This window comes from Chrysochloris asiatica, unplaced genomic scaffold (genome assembly GCF_000296735.1).
Source record: "Chrysochloris asiatica unplaced genomic scaffold, ChrAsi1.0 scaffold00063, whole genome shotgun sequence".
NCBI lineage: Eukaryota > Metazoa > Chordata > Mammalia > Afrosoricida > Chrysochloridae > Chrysochloris > Chrysochloris asiatica.
In genome coordinates, this window is record NW_006408581.1 from 15,617,614 (window position 1) to 15,637,436 (window position 19,823).

At 38.1% G+C, this 19,823-nt stretch overlaps 1 protein-coding gene and 1 pseudogene across 1 annotated transcript in view; both read left to right on the forward strand.

Annotated features, from left to right (window-relative positions):
* Positions 1 to 19,823, forward strand: part of PIBF1 (progesterone immunomodulatory binding factor 1) — a 310,762-nt gene that overhangs the window by 286,599 nt on the left and 4,340 nt on the right. The gene's annotated exons all lie outside the window — the stretch shown is intronic.
* LOC102836842 lies at positions 6,816 to 9,969 on the forward strand (annotated as a pseudogene).

Sequence of the window (19,823 nt, forward strand, 5' to 3'; positions counted from 1 at the left end):
ACTCCCGTAAAGATTTACACCCTCGGAAACCCTGTACAGGGTCGCTATGGGTCGGAACTGACTCGACGGCACTTAACAACAACAACAACATATATATATATAGAGAGAGAGAGAGTGCCCTGGGTGTGGCGCTGTAGGTTAATGCACCAGACTGCAAAGCCATTTGAACTGCAAGGTCGGCAGTTCAAGCTCACCAGCTGCTCTTTGGAAACCCTACACAGGGTCGCTATGGGTCGATATCGACTCAACGGCACTAAACAACAACAACAAATTATATATATATGTATGCATGTGCTAGAGGATAGACGCGTGTTGACATGGGTGGTGGGGCAGGCAATATATAACCGGGGGAGGTTGGCAGAGGAAAGATGGAGGTGGCAGGAGACACGGGGAAGAATGCAGCAATTGCAGTGAATAGAGGTCAATGCTGTTAACTGTTGGTGCATAGAGGGGATTGCAACCGTACAATGAAGCAAAGTATTTGATTTATTGATTGTGAAACTGATGATCTGCTCTGTAAACCTTCACTCAATTCACAATAAAAAGTTTAAAAAAAAAAAAAAGATACTCCAGAACAAAGGCAATCCATTCCTCTGCTTGCTTGGCATACATAAGTCCAGAGAGGTATGCAAAGACAAGGTCATGAAGAATCTTTTCAGACATTTAGACAGTAGGAAGTCTATAGTCAGTTGAATAGTATCCTTCCAAAATATATTTCCACCTGGAACCTCAGAATGTGGCCTTATTTGGAATTAGTTAAGATGAGATCATTAAGTAGGATAAGGGTGGGCCTAAATCTGTAACTTAAAAGAAGAGAGTAACCTGATGAGACGTAAAGAAGATATAGACAGAAAGGAGGCAGAGATAGGGGGATAAAGCTACTGGCCAAAGAATACCAGTGGTTGCTGGGAAATACCAGCAGCTGAAAGAGGCAAAGCAAGACTATTCCCGAGAGCCTTCCAAAGGAACCTGAGATAATTCATTTTTGTTGTTTTAAGCTACCATGTTAATAAGGTGTTTATGCATTTTTATGCATGTCATGCAAGCAGAGAGTAAATAATGAGAACACCGATAACATTGTAAAAATAGTAACTGATGGCATGGAACAATTTGTATAAAAATTATTAAAGGGAACCTAATTTGTTATGTAATGTTTCATCTAAAATATAACAAAATACTGTTTTAAAAAATCCCTTAGAACAATGGCAGCCAGTGCCTCTGCTTGTGTGACATGCATAACAACCTGTGAGCTGCATATGACACAACCTTGCTTGCTGGAAGGGAAGAGAACTTGAAATACTTACAGTGAAGATCAAAGACTACAGTCTTTTATGTGGATTGCACCTCAGTGTAAAAAAAGGAAAACTCTCACAAGTGAACTAATAAGTAACATGATAAATGGAGAGAAGATTGAAGTTGTCAAAGACTTCGGTTTGTTTTGCTTGGATCCACAATTAACACTCATGAAAGCTGCAATCAGGAAGTCAAACGTATTACATTATGAAAATCTGCTACAAAAGGCTTCTTTAAAGTGTTCAAGAGCAAAGAACTCACTTTGAGGACTGACTGAAGCCATGATATTTTCAATGATTTCATATGCCTATGGAAGTTGGGCAAGGATTAAGGAAGAGCATAGAATAAACAATTCATTTGAATTGTGGTGTTGGCGAAGAATATTGAATATTCATTCCATGACTGCCAGAAGAACAAACAAATCTGTCTTAGAAGAACAGTTAGCATGCTCCTAGGTAGTGAGAATGATGAGACTTTGTCTCTTGTACTTTAGATATGTGGATTAAGGGGGACTAGTCCCTGGAGGAAAACATCATGCTTGATAAAGTGGAGGGTCAGCAAAAAAGAGGAAGACCCCCCTCATCCCCCCAAAGAGATGGATTGACACAGTGGCTAAAACAGTGAGCTCAAATATAGCATCAGTTGTGAGTATAGCACAGAACTGGGTAGTATTTCATTCTGTTGTGCATTGCATCGCTATGAATTGGAACCAACTCAGTGGAACCTAAGAACAATATGTTTGTATGTTATAGCAGCCATAGGGAACTAATGCAAGCCTATATGGATTTTAAGCAGAGAAATGACTTAATTAGATTGCTATTTTAGGAAAGTCATCTCCAAAAGGTTATTTTCTCTTAAGGATGGCAAGATTGCAGATATTTGGTTTATTATTACTATGTGTTCTATTTTGTGTTTTGTTAAATGTTTTGATTTTCTTTTAGCAAGAAAAAGAGGAAAGTATAGATAGTAGGTAGGTATGCTGATAGACCAATCACTGGCTGCACTGTGGGAAATAGACTGAAGAAGAGCAAGACCATGGGTAATAACTCCACTTAAGAAGCTATTGAAGTCGTTCAGTGAGCAATAGCTGTATCCTGAACTAGACTTGTGATGATGGGATCCTATAAAAATATGCCAATTTGAAAGCTAGTTAATAGGCCACCTCACCGGGCCTGGTGACTGCTTGGAAGTTGGAAATGATGAGGAGAAGCTGAATGAGAAATTATTTCAAGGTGTTGGCTTGTGTTCCTACGTCTTCAGTGATGCCACAAAATACATAGGAGGAATAGGTTTGGGGAAGAAAAGCTCCAGAAAATACCCAAGCAGGATGTATTCAGTAAATTATTTAAAATGTATGTTTTGGAGGCCAACAAAATGAACTGGGCTAAAGATGAGACACCCAAACATTGTCAGTGGAAAGATGGTAATTTACATCATGAAAGTATATAGAGTGGAAACAGAAAAAGTCCTATGGCAGAATCTTTAAAATCAACAACAGCATTTAAGGGATGAGCAAAGAAATAAAGTGCTTACACAAAGAAGAATCATTGGTGCTCAGAGAGATGGCAGAAACATCAGCGAGTAGGTTCATAGAAGCCAGGAAGAACCATTCAGAAGTGAGGGAATTGTCCTCCAGTTGCGATCAAGATGTCAGACCAAACAAAGCTTAAAAAAAAAAAAATTTAAAAAGTCATTTGGATTTAACAAGATGCTGGAGGAGTTTCCATAGAACTAAGTAGCAGTTGCAGCAAACTGTTGAATGGGTAGAGGTTGAAAAGTAGTCAGAAGAAAAATAGGTAACTTTTAAATGATTTGAATAAGAGAATATGGATAGAACCAGGAATGATGATGAGATCAAGGACTTTTGCCAATTTAAATGATTTTCCCTTTAAATGGTGATAAGGAAGGAAGTAGAGAGAGACATTGAAAGTACAAAAGAGACCAGTATTGAGAAGGGAAAGTATCCACAGCACACCAATGGGATTTTGTTTTAAATAGAAAAGACACCTTTTCCATTGTAAAGAAGAGAAAGAAAGAGGATATTAAGCTGAAAGTTAAGTTTGTAGGTTTGATGGTAAGACTTTAGGGAGATCCTGCCTTAAATGTGTTGATTTAAATGTGTATTCTCTAAAAAACTTCCTAACTTGACAAAGTGAAACTTACCTTTTTTTCTACCTCTTTACCAATTTTTAAATATTTCTATTAGTGTTAATATATATATCCATAATATAATAGTACATCAATCTTGTCCAATTGAGTACCTGTTTCCACTTTGTAGCTTAGCCTCTAGCCCAGTAATTAGCACATAATCCTGATCTTTACAGGTCCTTACTAATAGTTCTAGAAGCTGTATAATTTAGTCAAATAGCAAGCTTTAGAAACTACCATTTAGTATATCCATATCCCCTTCCCTCAAAAAATAAGTTTCATTCAGATAACTCTTTATCATTTTAACTGAAAACACGCAAAAGATCTCCTAGGCCAAGAAATGAATTTTTAGAGAAGTCATGTATGAAAGGTTTGTGTGCAATAGAGCTTGCTACTCTAATATCCTAGCTATGGTAGCCGTAGCCTCGGATAAAAGTATTGGACTATAAAGGGTAATATGTATTTGTGGAGTATAAGACATTATTCCTAAGATCTGGGGTGTCTTTTACTCTCTTATTCATTGTTTTTGGCAATAATCTCTCAGGACTCACAGCATTTCAGTTGGTGTTTAACCAGAATTAATGGATCCACCCTCACTGAGTACCCAGAACATGCAAGGCTCCACACTCGCCTGAATGTTGGACTAACTTCATGATCCCAAATAGCTTATCTCTTACAACATTGTATGTCACTTTAATGGAAAGAAAACAAAGCCAGCAGTTAGCTAGGTTTCTTAAAAGTGAAGTCACAGTATAATCATCATTCTCTTATGGTATGTGGCTGTTCCAGGATTCTAACTTGTATGTTCATTGTGATTTCTCAGAAGGTTTCAGGGACATCTCAGCATCACAAGTGCCCCTTAGGCAATCTACTTCGTGAAGGTTCCAAGCAAATTACATAGTTCTGTATGTGTCATTCTTTTTGGTTTGTGCTTAACTGTTTTGCGATTTTCTTAATACCTTTTTTCATATTGTTTTTAATATAACTATGTAGTTGAACTTTGTAGTCAGCATTATTAAGAACCACTGTGTGGGTATGTTACTTTTTTTAATGAAGATATGATTACTTCTCATATAGTTCTCATCATAGTGGTTCTCTTCTAGTTAAAATTTTTTTATTTTCTATTTGCTGGAGATAAACGAATACTTTAAAAAAAGACATATAAGCCTTATTTTCCATGTAAAAATTTCAGAATTTTTTTCCACATTCAGGTCTAAGAAAATGCAAGGAGTGAAAATATTGCAAAAAATATTCATTGCAGATGTTGAGCTTTTACATACTTCTAAGTATGACAGAGTCAAACCATTACAGTACTAATAAATCTTGACCAACTTTTGCAACTTCTTTCTGTCTAAATGTTTAAAATACTTTCCGATCAGTTGTGATATACTACACTAGAAGGGGATTGGTTGTAGATCACCTTCAACTAAATATATATGGGAACAAAGAATTAGAGAAAAGTAGTTTTAAAATATCCCTCCATCATAAAGGAAGTGGCCTTTTGTTTTTGCATTCTAGAAATAAGAAGAAATGAAGCTTTTCCCCCAGACTTAGTCCTTTCAGTAAATAAGATTTGTTCATATTTGTATATTATTTTATAGTTACAGAGTGCTTTTTACATGCATATATTTCATTTATAACAGCCATCCAGTGTTCTTATATCCATTTGACAGTAGCAGAAACTGATCCCATTTTGTCCATAATGTAGAATGTGTGTTAGCTGCTGTCAAATTAATTCCAGCTCACGGCAACTCCACATGTGCTGAGTAGAACTGCTCCATAGGATTTTCAAGGTCGTGAGCTTTCAGAATCAGATAGCCAGGCCTATCTTAGGAGATTGCTCTGGGTGAGTTCGAACTGCCAGCCTTTCAGCTAGTGAAAAGCTTAACCCTCTGCACCATCCAGAGCCCCATTGTTATACTAGCTTTCTTGAGTTACATGAAATATTTGAATTCCTTTTAGGTTATACTCTTTGGACTCTATTTTTTTTTTTTCAAAGACTCTTCTGGGTGGATTCAAATTGCCTAACTTCCAGTTAGTAACTGAGAGTGCCTACACAGTTTATACCATCCAGGAACTCCAGACTAGAAATATTCGTTTTTGTTCATTCCTAGCCTATCTCTTCCTCCCTCCAGAGCTAAGAACTTTATATACGCCCCCTAAGGCAAAGGGTGGGGTTGGCCTAAAAATGGGAGCAAGTATTTAGATGGGAATGCTAAAGCCATTATCTTCAAGTGGATTCTAACTCATGGTCATTCCATTTGTCACAGAGTGAAACTGCACCATAGGGTTTTCTAACAATTTTGCCTTACAAAATCTTTCTTCCCTGTCATTTATAGTGTAGTGGTGATGGCATTCAAGATACAATTACACTTCTTTAAAAGCATGTTGAGTATCAAGCTGTGCTGAAACAATTCTTAAATTCTTATTGAGTACTTAACAGAGGATAGCTTTGAATTACATTTAAATTCTCTTTTAAATTATTTTTCATTATGTTAGATATGATAGCAACCTTTTGGTATTTTGTTAAATCTAGACCTATTTAAAAAATCCTTGTTGTTGCTGTTGTTGAATGTCGTGGAGTCTGTTCTGACTTATAGTGACCTTGTACAGGGTTTCCAAGGAGCTGCTGGTGACGTTGAACTGCTGACCTTGTTGTTCCACCAGTGCTTATACTACAGCTCCATAGCAAGACTCCATTGAAAATCACTACTGAAGTATTATTGTTGTAAGTGCTGTCAAGTCAGTTTCAGCTCACAGGAATCCTGTATTGGGTTTCCAAGGCTACACATCTTTGTGGAAGCAAAAAGCCTCATCTTTCTTCTGCAGAGTGGCTGGTAGATGTGAACCACTGACCTTGTGGTTTGCAGTCCAGTGCTTACCGTACAGAGTCACCATGCTCCTAATGATCTTACGTCTGCAATATGCTTAAAAGTATTTCAGAAGGGAAAAGTGGTAATAAATAAAACACTATTGGCAAACTGTGGCAGTACCTCAAATGACTTGTTGTTGTTGCTGTTGCCAAGTGCTGTCAAGGTTGTTCTACCCACAGCGACCCTTATAAGGTTTCCAAGGAGCAGCTGGTGAGCTTGAACCGCCAACCTTGCAGTTCAAACCAACTTTGCATTCCAGTGCTTTAACACACAGCACCACACCAGAACTCTGGTAGCGTAGTAGTTACAAGTTAGGCTGCTAACCTCAGGGTCAGCAGTTTGAAACTACCAGCCATTCAGTGGGAGAAAGATGAGACTTTCTGCCCCGTAAAGATTTACAGCCTTATAAACCCTATACAGGGTCACTCTGAGTCGGAACCACAGCACACCTTCACCATATAGGTTACCGTATAGCCAAGCAATTCTACTGTTAAAGTACATATGCCCAAGAGTACTGAAGTCTTGCTGAGAGTCTGTAAGGAAGCAAAGCATACAGTTGACCTAAGCAGCCACCTGGCCAAGGTAACAGCCAAAATGGTCTTGGTGCACCTGGTGGCTACTCTGTAGCTGGCACACCTTGGCATGCAGGGCAAGGGAGAAGATGAGGAAGAAAACAAGCTGGAACTAAGAAAGGCCAAATTTCAAGGTAAAAGTAAGAGATTCTTCATGGCCAACCTCTCATTTGCTCTTGAACCTGCGGCCAAGATTTCAGTCATTTGAAAGCAGTCTATACCCACCTCCTTCAACTGTACCCAACACAGATCACCCAATCAGAGAAACAGTTTATAGTATTTGAAGGGAGCCATTATTTTTACTCTCCTAACCATGCATGTGATCAAGAACCAATGATACTGAAGGAAGAAGCCCAAGGTCCATTGAAGGAATTGGCAAAGAATAAAGCACCAGGAAGTGAAGGAACAAAAATTGAAATCTTTCAAGAAAGTGAGGCTGCACAGGAGGCACTCATTCATCTGTGCCAAGAAATTTGGAAGACAACTATCTGGCCGACTGATTGGAAGACATCCATATCTGTGCCCATTCCAAAGAGAGGTGACCCAACGGAATGCGGAAATCATCAGGCAATATCTTTGATATCCCATGCGAGTAAAGTTTTGCTAAAGGTAATATAGAAATGGCTACAATCATACATAGACAGAGAACTTGCAGAGATTCGACCTGGATTCAGAAGAGGACGTGGAATGAGGGATATCATTGCTGATATCTGATGAATCTTGGCTGGAAACAGAGAATATCAGAAAGATGTTTACCTGTGCTTTATTGACTACACAAAGGCTTTCGATTGTGCGGATCATGACAAGCTATGGACAACGTTGCGAAGTATGAGTATTCCAGAACACTTAATTGTGCTCATGAGAAATCTGTACCTGGACCAAGAGGCAATTGTTCAAACAGAGCATGGGAACACTGGATGGTTTAAAATACAGAAAGGTGTACGACAGGGTTGTATTCTTTCACCATACTTATTCAACCTGTATGCTGAGCAAATAATCCAAGAAGCTGAGTTATATGAAGAAAAAGGTGGCATCAGGATTGGAGGAAGACTCATTAACAACCTGCGATATGCAGATGATACAACATTGCTTGCTGAAAATGAAGAGGACTTAAAACATTTACTGATGAAGATCAAAGAACACAACCTTCAGTATGGATTATATCTCATTGTAAAGAAAACAAAAATCCTTACCACTGGACCAATAATATTCTTATCAACAGAGAAAAGATTGAAGTTGTCAAGGACTTCATTCTTCTTGGATCAACTATGAACACTCACGGAAGCAACAGTCAAGAAATCAAATGACATATTGCATTAGGCAAATCTGTTGCACAAAACCTTTTTTTTTTTATTAAATGTTTTTATTTTGGATTGAGTGAAAGTTTACAGGGCATATCATCAGCTTCACATTCAACCATTCATATAGCTTGTTTCATTACATTGATTATTATCCCCTCCATATATCATCAGTTAACAGTGTTTCTCTCTATCCTCTTTAGCTTTTTTTTTGTTGGGTCGGGGGGAACTTGCCTTTTTGGAATTTACAGTCTCGGCTTTTAGGGAAGGTTTTTACATTTGTCTGTGGATATCCAGGGCTCATGTATGAGATTACTAACAAGCATTACTGAATAATCAGATGAGGGACAGTTTGCTATGTCTACTAGGTGGCTAAAGTCTGATCCTCAGAGCCTATGGTTTGGACGGTCAGCAACGCTTGGGCCCACAGGGTCTTGACCTCCTGACCGGGTCTGCATGGTCTGCATCAGATTCCCCCTTATTTATTGTTTGTTTAAGGGATGCTGCCTGTCTTAGGCTGTCAGTGTGAATTCCTCAGTCTTACCCGTCATCAAAACTCATTGCAGCATGGCAATGTCTCTGTCTTAGGTTGCCAAGGTTCCACGTGATCCTTACCCATCTCTGGCCACACGTCCAGCATAAACAGCCGCCATCCGAGAAAGGCAGGGAGGGAGGAGATCGGCTGGGGACACAAGACCTTTTTAAAGTGTTGAAAAGCAAAGATGTCAGCTTGAGGACTAAGATGCGCCTAACCCAAGCCATGTACTTTCAGTAACCTCATATACATGTGAAAGTTGGACAGTGAATAAGGAAGACCATAGAAAAATAGATGCTTTTGAGTTATGGTGTTGGAGGAAAATATTGAAAGTGCCATGGGCTGCCCATATAACCAACAGATCTGTGTTGGAAGAAGTGCAGCCAGAGTGCTCCTTGGAGACCAAGATGGCCAAACTTAGTCTCTCATACTTCAGACATGTTGTCAGGAGAGATAAATCACTGGAAAAGGATCTCATGTTTGGTAAGGTGGAGGGTCAGAGAAAAAGAGGAAGACCCCCAACGAAATGGATTGGCCAAGTGGTAGCATCAATGGATTAAAGCGTGGCAATAATAGTGAGGTTGGCCCAGGATCAGACAGTGTTTCATTCTGCTGTGCATAAGGTTGCTATGAGTCGGCACCTACTCGATGGCACCTAACAACAACAACAAACCATGCATGTGAAGCTTGCCTTCTGAAATGTGGAGTTCTGCACCAAGCTGGAGATTCTCATACAGTCCAGGGACCTCCTGCACTCTGGGCCTCAGAAACATCCCTGGTCATTGTCAAGATCCTCTTAAAGCACACTATGTGAACAGCAGCCTTTCTGGACAATTTCCAGCATGACTTGTGTCATCAAGGACTCTCACTAGGGTAATGAATATAGCTATGGAAGAAAATACGGACTTGAAGCACATAAGTACTGTGTGCCAAGGGGCCTTTGTCAACCTATGAGTACCAGAAACAGCCAGATAGTGGAATCTTTTTCATCCATTCTTTTAAGACCATCCTCCCTGCCACTGCCCAGATGTTTAGTACTGGGGTAAGATTGATAGTGTTTCCACCAGGTACCTCCTTACTTTGAATGACTCTGGAGATCTTGGAAATCCGGCCCTATTTCTCTCTCTTTGGTGGATGGAAGATGCATTATATCATTGGCTACAACTATTCAAGCTTTGAGTACCTCTATAATTTGGTGCCAATATGCACTGAAGATGTGACTTATGGACCACATATTTGATGAGCAATGATAAATTCTGACTGCTACAGGAGCCCCTGTATTGGCAGGTGACATCATCTACATCAGGTTAGGATTTTCCATCACCAAGGATTTAGCTACTGAAGTCAGGGTGAAGGTAACCTACGTCACTGAGCAGGGGCTGGCCCTAGCCAACAAGAGACTAGGTCTCTGTGGATGTTTTGATGAGACCTTTAGTAGGTACAAGGGATCCAGGGCTGTTTCCACACTCAACAGCAGCAACAGAGCCTGGAGAAGGTGTACAGGCCTTGACTGGTAAAATCGCACTGCTACAGCGCAGGCTCGGGATAGAGGGCTCTTTCTCACCTGTGCTTCAAAGAAGGTGAAATGCAGAAGCTGGATACCCAGGTCAAGGCACTGGTGCTGGAGTAGCTGGTGACAGGCAAGCTCAAGAGAGATGCCTACACTGAGAATGGGAAGGTCATCCCAGGAAAGGTGCCTTCTTTCAGATGGCCCTAGGGTGGAAATGCTGGCCTCTGCATTTTCCAAAGGCCTTTAAGGAGAGAAGTATGGCCCTGCTTCAGGCAGCACAAGAGGCTTTGTCCCCAGAGTTTTCCTTTCATTTTCAAACCTTAAAAACAAAAATACCAAAACACTTTTCTTTTTTGAACAAAAGAATTTTTAATACTTGATTAGTACTGTTTTGTTCAGAAGTTTAAGATATTCTGTTTTTAAAATAATGATATAATGTTTAATGTTGTTGTTGTTTACCTTTTTTTGTGAATGGAGTGACGGTTAATAGGCAAGATCATCAGCTTTACTTCCAATCAGTCATACATTTGTTTCCTCTCAATGATTACCATCCCCTTCCTCAACAACAGTTACCCAGCTTTCTCCCTGTGGCTTCCCTTTTACATCTTGTTTTTCACAAATCAACAAAGCAAATATAATTGATGTACATTTATGAAACAAAAATATATATTCATTTGAATGTCCAGAAGGCACATTTTGCAAACCAGCTTCCTGCCTGCAGGTACACAGTCTTTCTTAGTCTCTGGGCCTAGAGTTCACAGTTGCTCTGTCTCCATGCCAACGTCTCTGCCACCATCTCTGTTGTTTCTGCTTTTGAAGGTAGGATCTCAAGCTCCACTCATGCTCTTCCTTCTTGATGGTCCTGGGATCCTCTGTTATGGAAATGAAAGATTTAATTACTCCCTCTTTTAGTTACACATCTTCTACAGTTACTAGGATATTCTATTAGTCTGTTAAACCCCATGTTTTATGCCCTTCTAATGCTTGATGTTTAGGTATTTTGTGAGTTGTGTGTGGGGCTTTTTAAATAATGTGTGTGTGACCCAATGAAAATAAAACAGGAACTGTAAACATTAAAAAGTAAAGAAGACAGCATATATTAACAAAAAATGTATACACAGATGTTTACATCAACATTATTCATAATAGCCAAAAAGTGGAAACAGACCTAATACCCATCAACAGACTAATGAATAAATAAAATGTGTATATCCACACAAATGTATATTGTTGCTAAGTACCAACGAATTGGTTCTGACTGCATAGGGTTTCTGTGGCTATAACTCTTTGTGGGAGCAGAAAGTCTCAATAATGCTTACTACAACATGGATAAACCTTGAAAGCATTAATCTAAATGAAAGAAACCCGATACAAAAGGCCACATTTTATAGGCTATATCCAGAGTCGGGTAATCTATAGAGGTAGAAAGTAGATTAATAATTGCTTACAGCTGGGAAAGGGAAGAAGCAAGGTGAGGAAGACAGCTGAAAGCTGCCTCATTTCTTGAAATAGTGAAAATGTTCCAATATTGGCTGTGTTTATATGGTTTAAAGGATCCCTGCTGGCACAGATAGTAAGCACTCAGCTGCTAACTGTAAAGGCAATGGTTTGAATTTACCCAGCAGTTCCAGAGGAGAAAAGATCCAATGATCTGCTGTCTTCCAGACTGTGGTGGAGAATACCCTTTGGGGCAGTTTCACTCTGTCCATTACAACCGCTATGAGTCCGAACCTGCCTGATGGCACACAGCGACAACAATCAGTGGAAGCACACATAGGGTGTGGGCCACACCAGATGACACTGCCAAAGGGGGTGAGACCAAAATGACAATCTCTAAAATGTGTGTGCAGTGTTTCAGCAGAAATGTATTATTTTTTATAAAAATAATCCTGTAGTCACTTGTAACAACAAACGTATTTTCCCTAAATCCAGCTTGCATACATCAGTATACCTACAAGGCTAATGCCCTAGGCTTATTCGCTTTTGAAACTTCTACTGTGCTCCAGTCAGAGCTGGTGGTATTACCAAGTTACACTTTGACGCACTAGAAGCGCACACTAGTGTATTTATAGTCACTGATTTTGTCTGATTTTCGAGGGGATTGCTATAATGTTGTGATAATTAGGATTTGTCAACCTATATCAATAACTTTTCAGTGAATGAAGTAGAAATTAAAGGAAAAAGAAAGGAAACTCAAAAGTCTTCAGCTGAGTTATTAATAATGTAATTCAATATAGAAAGATTTTATAAAGCCATTTGTTGTTGGTATTCACATAATCTAAAAAATATTACAGGAAGCCACTTACCACTATATTTTCATGTGTTATTCTATGCATACAATTGGTGATGAGCATTCCTAAGGATTTTCTCTGGGCTGAGAGCAGAGACGGTCCATCGGGTGACACCAGGCGTTACTGCAGTGGGTAACGCAGACCCTGCTGATACAGCCCTGTGAACGTAACTCAGAGTGATAGGATTGTGTCCTCCAAATGAGTAAAGCATGTGGTATATGAATCATAGCTCAATTATTTAAAAATATATATACTGGCAAAATGGTGATCTTCATAGAAGTTTAGCAATTGAAGTTGGAGGTTGTCTTCGTCAAGGTTCTCTAACTTGTCAAATTAATCATGGTCAACATGCTAGGCTCTCTACTTTTCTATAACCTTGAAATTTTCCACATTATTTTTTAAATTTCCTTTTATAGGAAATTAAATATCCAAATTATGAATTTAGTTCAAAGACAAAGTTGGTTTTTTGTTTTTTTAAAAAAAATCTTGTGTTACCTCAAGTAGGAAAAACACAAAATTATCTGGCTTGTGTCTGTTAGTTCTATGTAAAATCACTTACATTTAACTAACCTCAAGTGGAACACATAGTTTGCATTATACTTGTCAGAGCTATTTTCATCAAGAAATGCCATCTGTGTGTCCCCTTGCCAACATCTTTGTGGAGTTTACAACTTTCAGTAATTTATTGGCATCAACTATGCAATACTATTGAGCAGCTGCACTACAGTTGCGCTGTTTTAATATGCCACCACGCTATGCAAATAGTTAATATTAAATGACCAAGAAAGCAATTTCTCTCACTCCTAGAAATTGTTTGGTGCTGTCATCATCAGTCATCATTATAAGAATGTCTTGGCCCCTAGAATAACAAATGCCAGCCTTGTCCATTGTGAAGAAGTATTACTGTACTGCAGTATGGTTTTGTGTTGTCCTTTTGTCTTGTTTTAGTTTTGGCCTAAGCTTCAGAAGTAATTCTACTTTTGTTCAGTCTAATGACTGGTTCCTTCACTCTTCTAATTATTGTAAAATTTTTGAGTATTTGATATACTGGAATTATAACATACTGTATCTTTTTGAAAATTAGTGTAAAAGCATGTCAGAATGAATGTATATTATTACATATAAGGCCATTTTACAGGATGGTATAAAAAGGTCTACACAAGTAATAAAAGCAGAAGAGTTGGGGGTGGGGCATGGTACTTTTATAGTACTTGAAATTTGTAATGAGCAAAAAAAAAAAAAAAGGAATTTAAAAAATGTTTTAGGAAATGACTGTAAATTCATAGGACAACTACCAGGAGTCCAGGAGTATGCTGTAATGGCCACCAGGAAAGGACTCTAGAGTAAAACAAATTTTGTCCATTTTGAAGAAGGATGCTATTGCTTGCTGCCTAGAAGGATGCTTGAAACTTCTATAGAGATGATCTTGTTCATGTGTACCCACATCCTACTCAGCCATCACATTAAGATGAATGGCCCATTAACAGCAGCAAATACTTGTAAGCCAATCCTTCATTCATAAATTAAAACACACAGCCAAGAGTCATAGGGCACTCAAAGAAAATGAATAGTACAAAAGGGAAAAAAAAAAAAAACCCACAGTAAACAGAAAAACTGATCCCCGTCCCCAGACGGGTGGAGAGGGGAAAAAGAGCTTACAAAGTATTAAAATTCGTGCCTTGAAAAATATTGGAGAAAGTAGTATTTCCATAAAACAAAAATCAGTGAACAAAAGAAGAATTTGTGAAATTTTTAAAAATTGTTCAAATCAAAATTATGAAGTTAATACGCAAATATGACAGCAAAAGGGTATGAGTAATATCTAAAACTTATAAATAATTGAAATTAAAAGGGAAAAGCTAACAATATTGAATATTACAGAGAGGAATAAAAAATCCTACAAAGAAATAAGAATCATCTTGGCAGATATTTGATTTTAGGAGAAAGAAAGTATCAAAATTCCAAAGAAAAGCACAATACTTTTTTCCACAAAACCGTCTCTCAAATATTTACTAGATTATAAGCCACCAAAACCAAAAGGACAGGAATAAAAACAGGATGCAAGATGTGGTGGAACTTGCCAAGATGTGCAATAAAAAGAAATGTCAGTATAACAGCTGTGCCTCTGTCCCCAACGCAGTTGGTACAAAATTGATCCCAGCAAACAACATGGTAGAATGCTAGAACATCTTAAGTAATATGGGAGAGAAGGATATATAGTCTTTCTATTAATGAGCAAAGGAAAAAATGTCCTTAAGACAGTCAAGGTCCAAATAGGAAGCATGATTTTTGAACAATAGATATAATGTAACAGAAGGAATTCAGTTCAACTCTTGATACTTCACCTTTTTTATGTCATGGGTTCCTTTTCTGTGGACCTAATCTAACTCTCTGTTCTGTTGTGAACCATATTTATAAATCATTACACTGTACTCCAAAAGCACCTACAGGTCAGTTAGAAAAGAACAGGAGAAAGCAAAATCAAAAGGTAGCAAAGTCGAATAAAAAACTCAAGCCTAAAAACCTAGAACTATAAAGATCATCAGTGAAAAAATAAGTACAAATTTAGGGGCTCTGATATACGGCATAAATACACTGTCAAACATTACTAAAAGCAAGCAATAAAAGACAAAATAGGTGACTGGGAAAATCAAGCACTTATGTGTATCAAAAGATTTAGCCAAAAGAGTAAAAGAGCCCACAGACTGTGAAAAAACTTTTTTGCAACATATCAGACAAGTAACTAACCTCTAAAATTTATAGAAAACTACCACACCTCTGCAAGAAAAAGACAAACAACCCAATTTAAAAATGGGCAAAAGACATGAACAGACACTTCACCAAGGAAAACATTCAAGCAGCCAACAAACATAGGAAGAAATGTTCAGCCATTAGAGAGCTGCAGATCAAAACAACAATGAAATATTGTCTCACTCCAACATTAACAGAAAAACAGAAAACAACAAATGCTGGCAAGGATGTGAAGAGACTGGGACCCTCCTACGTTGTTGGTGGGATTGTAAAATGATTCAACCACTGTGGAAAACAGTATGGTGCTTCCTCAGAAAGTTGGATATAGAAATGCCTTATGACCCATCAATCCCTTTACTTGGTATTTACCCACAAGAAACAAGAGTTAGGACATGAGTAGATATATGTGTACCGATGCTCGTCACAGCACTATTCACAATAGCAAAAAGATGGAGACAGCCTAAATGCCCGTCAATGGAAGCATGGATAAACTTGCTGCACATACACAATGGAATATTATGCAATGTTAAAGAATGCCTCATAACATGGATGAACCTGGAGGACATTATGCTGAGTATGATTAGTTGATCACAAAAGGACAAATATTGCAAAAATGATGAGAATAGAATCTTAAGTGGGAGATGAGTGAGAACTCAGGAGACAGATAATATTTATGTGTAGGGACAAATATATATTCTAGTTCTTGCATGCTGTTTTCGTACATTATTGCTTATTTAACAGTTTGTGAACTGTGATTACTTCATTATTATAATAACACCAAAATATTGATAAAAAAATATATCAAAATGTTTTTATGGTTGATGCTGTTACATGCTGTTGAGTTTGTTCTGACTCATAATGCCCCTGTGCACAACAGAACAAAATACTGCCTAGTCCTGCACAATCTTCACAATTGTTGTTATGTTTGAGTCTATTGTTGCTGCCACTGTGTTAGTCCACCTCTTTGAGATCTTCAACCCTCAACTTTACCAAACATGATATCCTTTCCAGGGATTGATCCCTTTTGACATCATGTCTAAAGTGCAAAAGACAAAGTCTCTCCATCCTGACTTCCATAGAGCATTCTGGCTATATTTCTTCCAAGACAGATTTGTTCACTCTTCTTGCAGTCCCTTGTACTTTCTATCTTCTTTGCCAATAGCATAATGCAAATCCAGTGCTTCTGTGGTCTTCTGGCACTTGAAAATACCATGGCTTGGGTCAGGCACACCTAAATCCTCAAAGTGACATCTTTGTTCTTTTACAGAGGGATCTTTTATAGCAGATTTGCCCAATGCAAGATGTCAGTGGAATTCCTGACTGCTGCTTCCATGAGCACTGATTGTGGATCCAAGCAAAATGACAACTGTAATCTTTTCTTTTTTATCATGGTATTATTTATTGGTCTGGTTGTAAGGGTTTTCATTTTCTTTACATTAAGATGCTATCCATACTGAAAACATCAGTAAATACTTCAAATCCTCTTTGCTTCCAGCAATCAAGGTTGTGGCATCTGCATATTCAGGTTGTTAATGACTCTTCCTCCAATCCTGATGTCATGTTCTTCACATAATCCGGCTTCTTGTATTATATGCTCAACATACAGATTGCATAAGTATGGTAAAAGGATACCACCTTGACACACACCTTTCCTGATTTCAAACCATTCAGTATCCCCTTACTCTGTTTGAATGACTGCCTCTTGGTCTGTGTACAGGTTCCTCATGAGCACAGTTAAGGGCTCTGCAGCACCTATTATTTACAATATTATCCATAGCTTGACATGATCCACACAGTCAGTTGCCTTTGAATAGTCAATAAAGCACAAGTAAATTTCTTTTTGGCTCTCTCTGCTTTCAGCACGATCCATCTGATATCTGCAATGGTATCCCTAGTTCTGTGTCCTCTTCTGAATCCTGCTTGAATTTCTGGCAGTTCCCTGTCAATGTATTGCTGCAACCATTTTTTAATGATCTTCAACAAGATTTTACTTGAATGTGATATTAATGACGTTGTTAGATGATTTCCACATCACAATGGGTCACGTTTCTTTTGAGTTGGCACAAATACAGATACCTTCCAGTCAGTTGTCCAGGTCTTCCAAATTTCTTGGCGTGGACACTTGGCCTCTAGTGCTGCATCAGTTTGTTGAAGCATTTCCATTTATATTCAGTCAGTTCCTGGAGCCTTGCTTTTCACCAATGCCTTGAGTGCAGCTTGGACTTCTTATAGTTCATTGTGCTTGAGAACTGTTGAAGCGTGTTCTGCCCTTTTGGTTTTCTAACTCCAGACCTTTGCACATTTCATTATAATAACTGACTTTGTTTTCTGGAGCTGACTTTTGAAATATTCTGTTCATCTCTTTTACTTCCCCATTTCTTCTAATTGCTTTAGCTTCTCTACATTCAAGAGCAAGTTTCAGAGTCTCTTCTTACATCCATTTTGGTCTTTACTTTCCTGACTTTTTAGTGACCTTTTGCTTTCTTCATGCATGATGTTCTTGATGTCATCCCACAACTCTTTTGGTCACTAGTTTCTACTTCATTTAATCTGTTCTTGAGACAGTCTCTAGATTCATGTGAGTTATATTCAAGGTCATATTTTGGCTCTCATGTACTTGGTTTAATTTTCTTCAGCTTTCACCTGAACTTACATATGAGCAATTGATAGTTTGTTCCACATTTGGCCCCTGCCTGTGTTTTGACTAATGATACTGAACTGGTGAGGTCCTTCAGCATTTTTGTTGTATAAAAAAGGCATATGCAATGAATGAGTCATTGGTCTTAAAAAAATTCTATTCTGCAACCTCCAGCATCGTTCTATCACCAAGACTATATTTTCCAACTACTGATCCTTCTTCCTTGTTTCCAACTTTCACATTCTAATCACCAATTATTATCAGTGCATAATGATTTTCATGGTGTGGTCAATTTCAGATTGAAGAAATTGGTAGAATTCTTCCATTTCATCACCGGTGGCTTTAGTGGTTGGTGCATACTTTGAATAGTGCTATTAACTGGTTTTCCTTTTCGTCTTACAGATATTACCTATTACAGACAGCATTGTACTTCAAAACAGATCTTGAAATGCTTCTTTTTGACAATGAATGTGACCCTACTCCTCTTCTATTAATTATTCTGCATAGTAAACCACATGATTGCCTGATTCAGAAAGGCCAGTAGCAGTCCATTTCAGCTCATTAATGCCTAGGATATATCAGTCTTCATATGTCTCATTTCATTTTTGACAACTTCTAATTTTCCTAAACCCATACTTCATACATTTCATATTCCAATTTCTAATGGATATTAGCAGCTTTTACTTCTCATTTTGAGTGTACCACATCAGCAAATGAAGGTCCCAAAAGTTTTACTCCATCCATGTCATTAAAGTCAACTCTACTTTGAGGAAGCAGCTCTTCCCCAGTCATATTTTGAGTGCCATCCAGCGTGAGGGGCTCAACTCTTGGCACTATATCTGACAATGTTCTGCCGCTATTCATAAGGTTTTCAGTGGCTAGCCATTAAGAAGTGGTCTGTCTCTCCTTCTTCCTAGTCTGTGTTAGTCTGGCAGCTCCACTGAAACCTGTCCACCCTGGGTGACCCTGCTGCTATTTAAAATACTGGTGGCTTAGCTTCCACCATTACAGCATCACACAGTCCACCATAGTATGAAAAAGTGATAGATGTGTGGTGATTTTAATTCAATGTAATCCCAAGAATATAGCCAGAAAAATATTTCAGTTGCTAAACACTAAAACACTATAATATTGGTTTATGCATAAAAATCATTGGAACAGAGCATAAAACAACAAAAATTGACCAGATACTTTTGGGAGTTTTGTATATGATAAAGATAGAATATCAAATGAGTGAGGAAAAACAAGGTTTCTTCATCTCATGATGGTGTTAGCCATCTGGGGGATGGAAGGTAGCTGCTGAATTGTAACATTCACCATGAATCAGGTTAAACTTCAAGTAGATCAAAGATCTAAATATGTGAAAAAGAAACCAAGAAAAGGAACTTGAGGTAAAATGAAAAAACTAAACACAGATACTCTAAAAGAAGTCATTAAAGAATATATTGACACATTCAGCCACACCAGAAACAAAAAGTTCTGTATAGAAAAAATTAACAAAATCAAATTTAAGATAAATTGGAAAAATATTTGCCGCTCATATTACAAAGGCCCCATTACTCGGTACTTAAAGAGTTCCTAGAAATTAATAAGACCCAGTAGAAAAACACACTCAGAATTTCTCAAGCTGGGAGAACAGAAAAAAAAAAAATTTCAAGCCTCGACTTTCATTATTGAAAGATTCTCTGGGTAAATTATTGAATGATTCAGAAAGCATAAAGAGAAGATGGAAGGAATACACAGAGTCACTCTACCAAAAGGAAATGGTTCATGTTCAACCATTCCTATAGGTAGCATATGATCAAGAGCCAATGATACTGAAGGAGGAAGTCCAAGGTGCAATGAAGGAATAGGCAAAGAATAAGGCACCAGGAATTGATGGAATAAAAATTGAAATCTTTCAAGAAAGTGAGG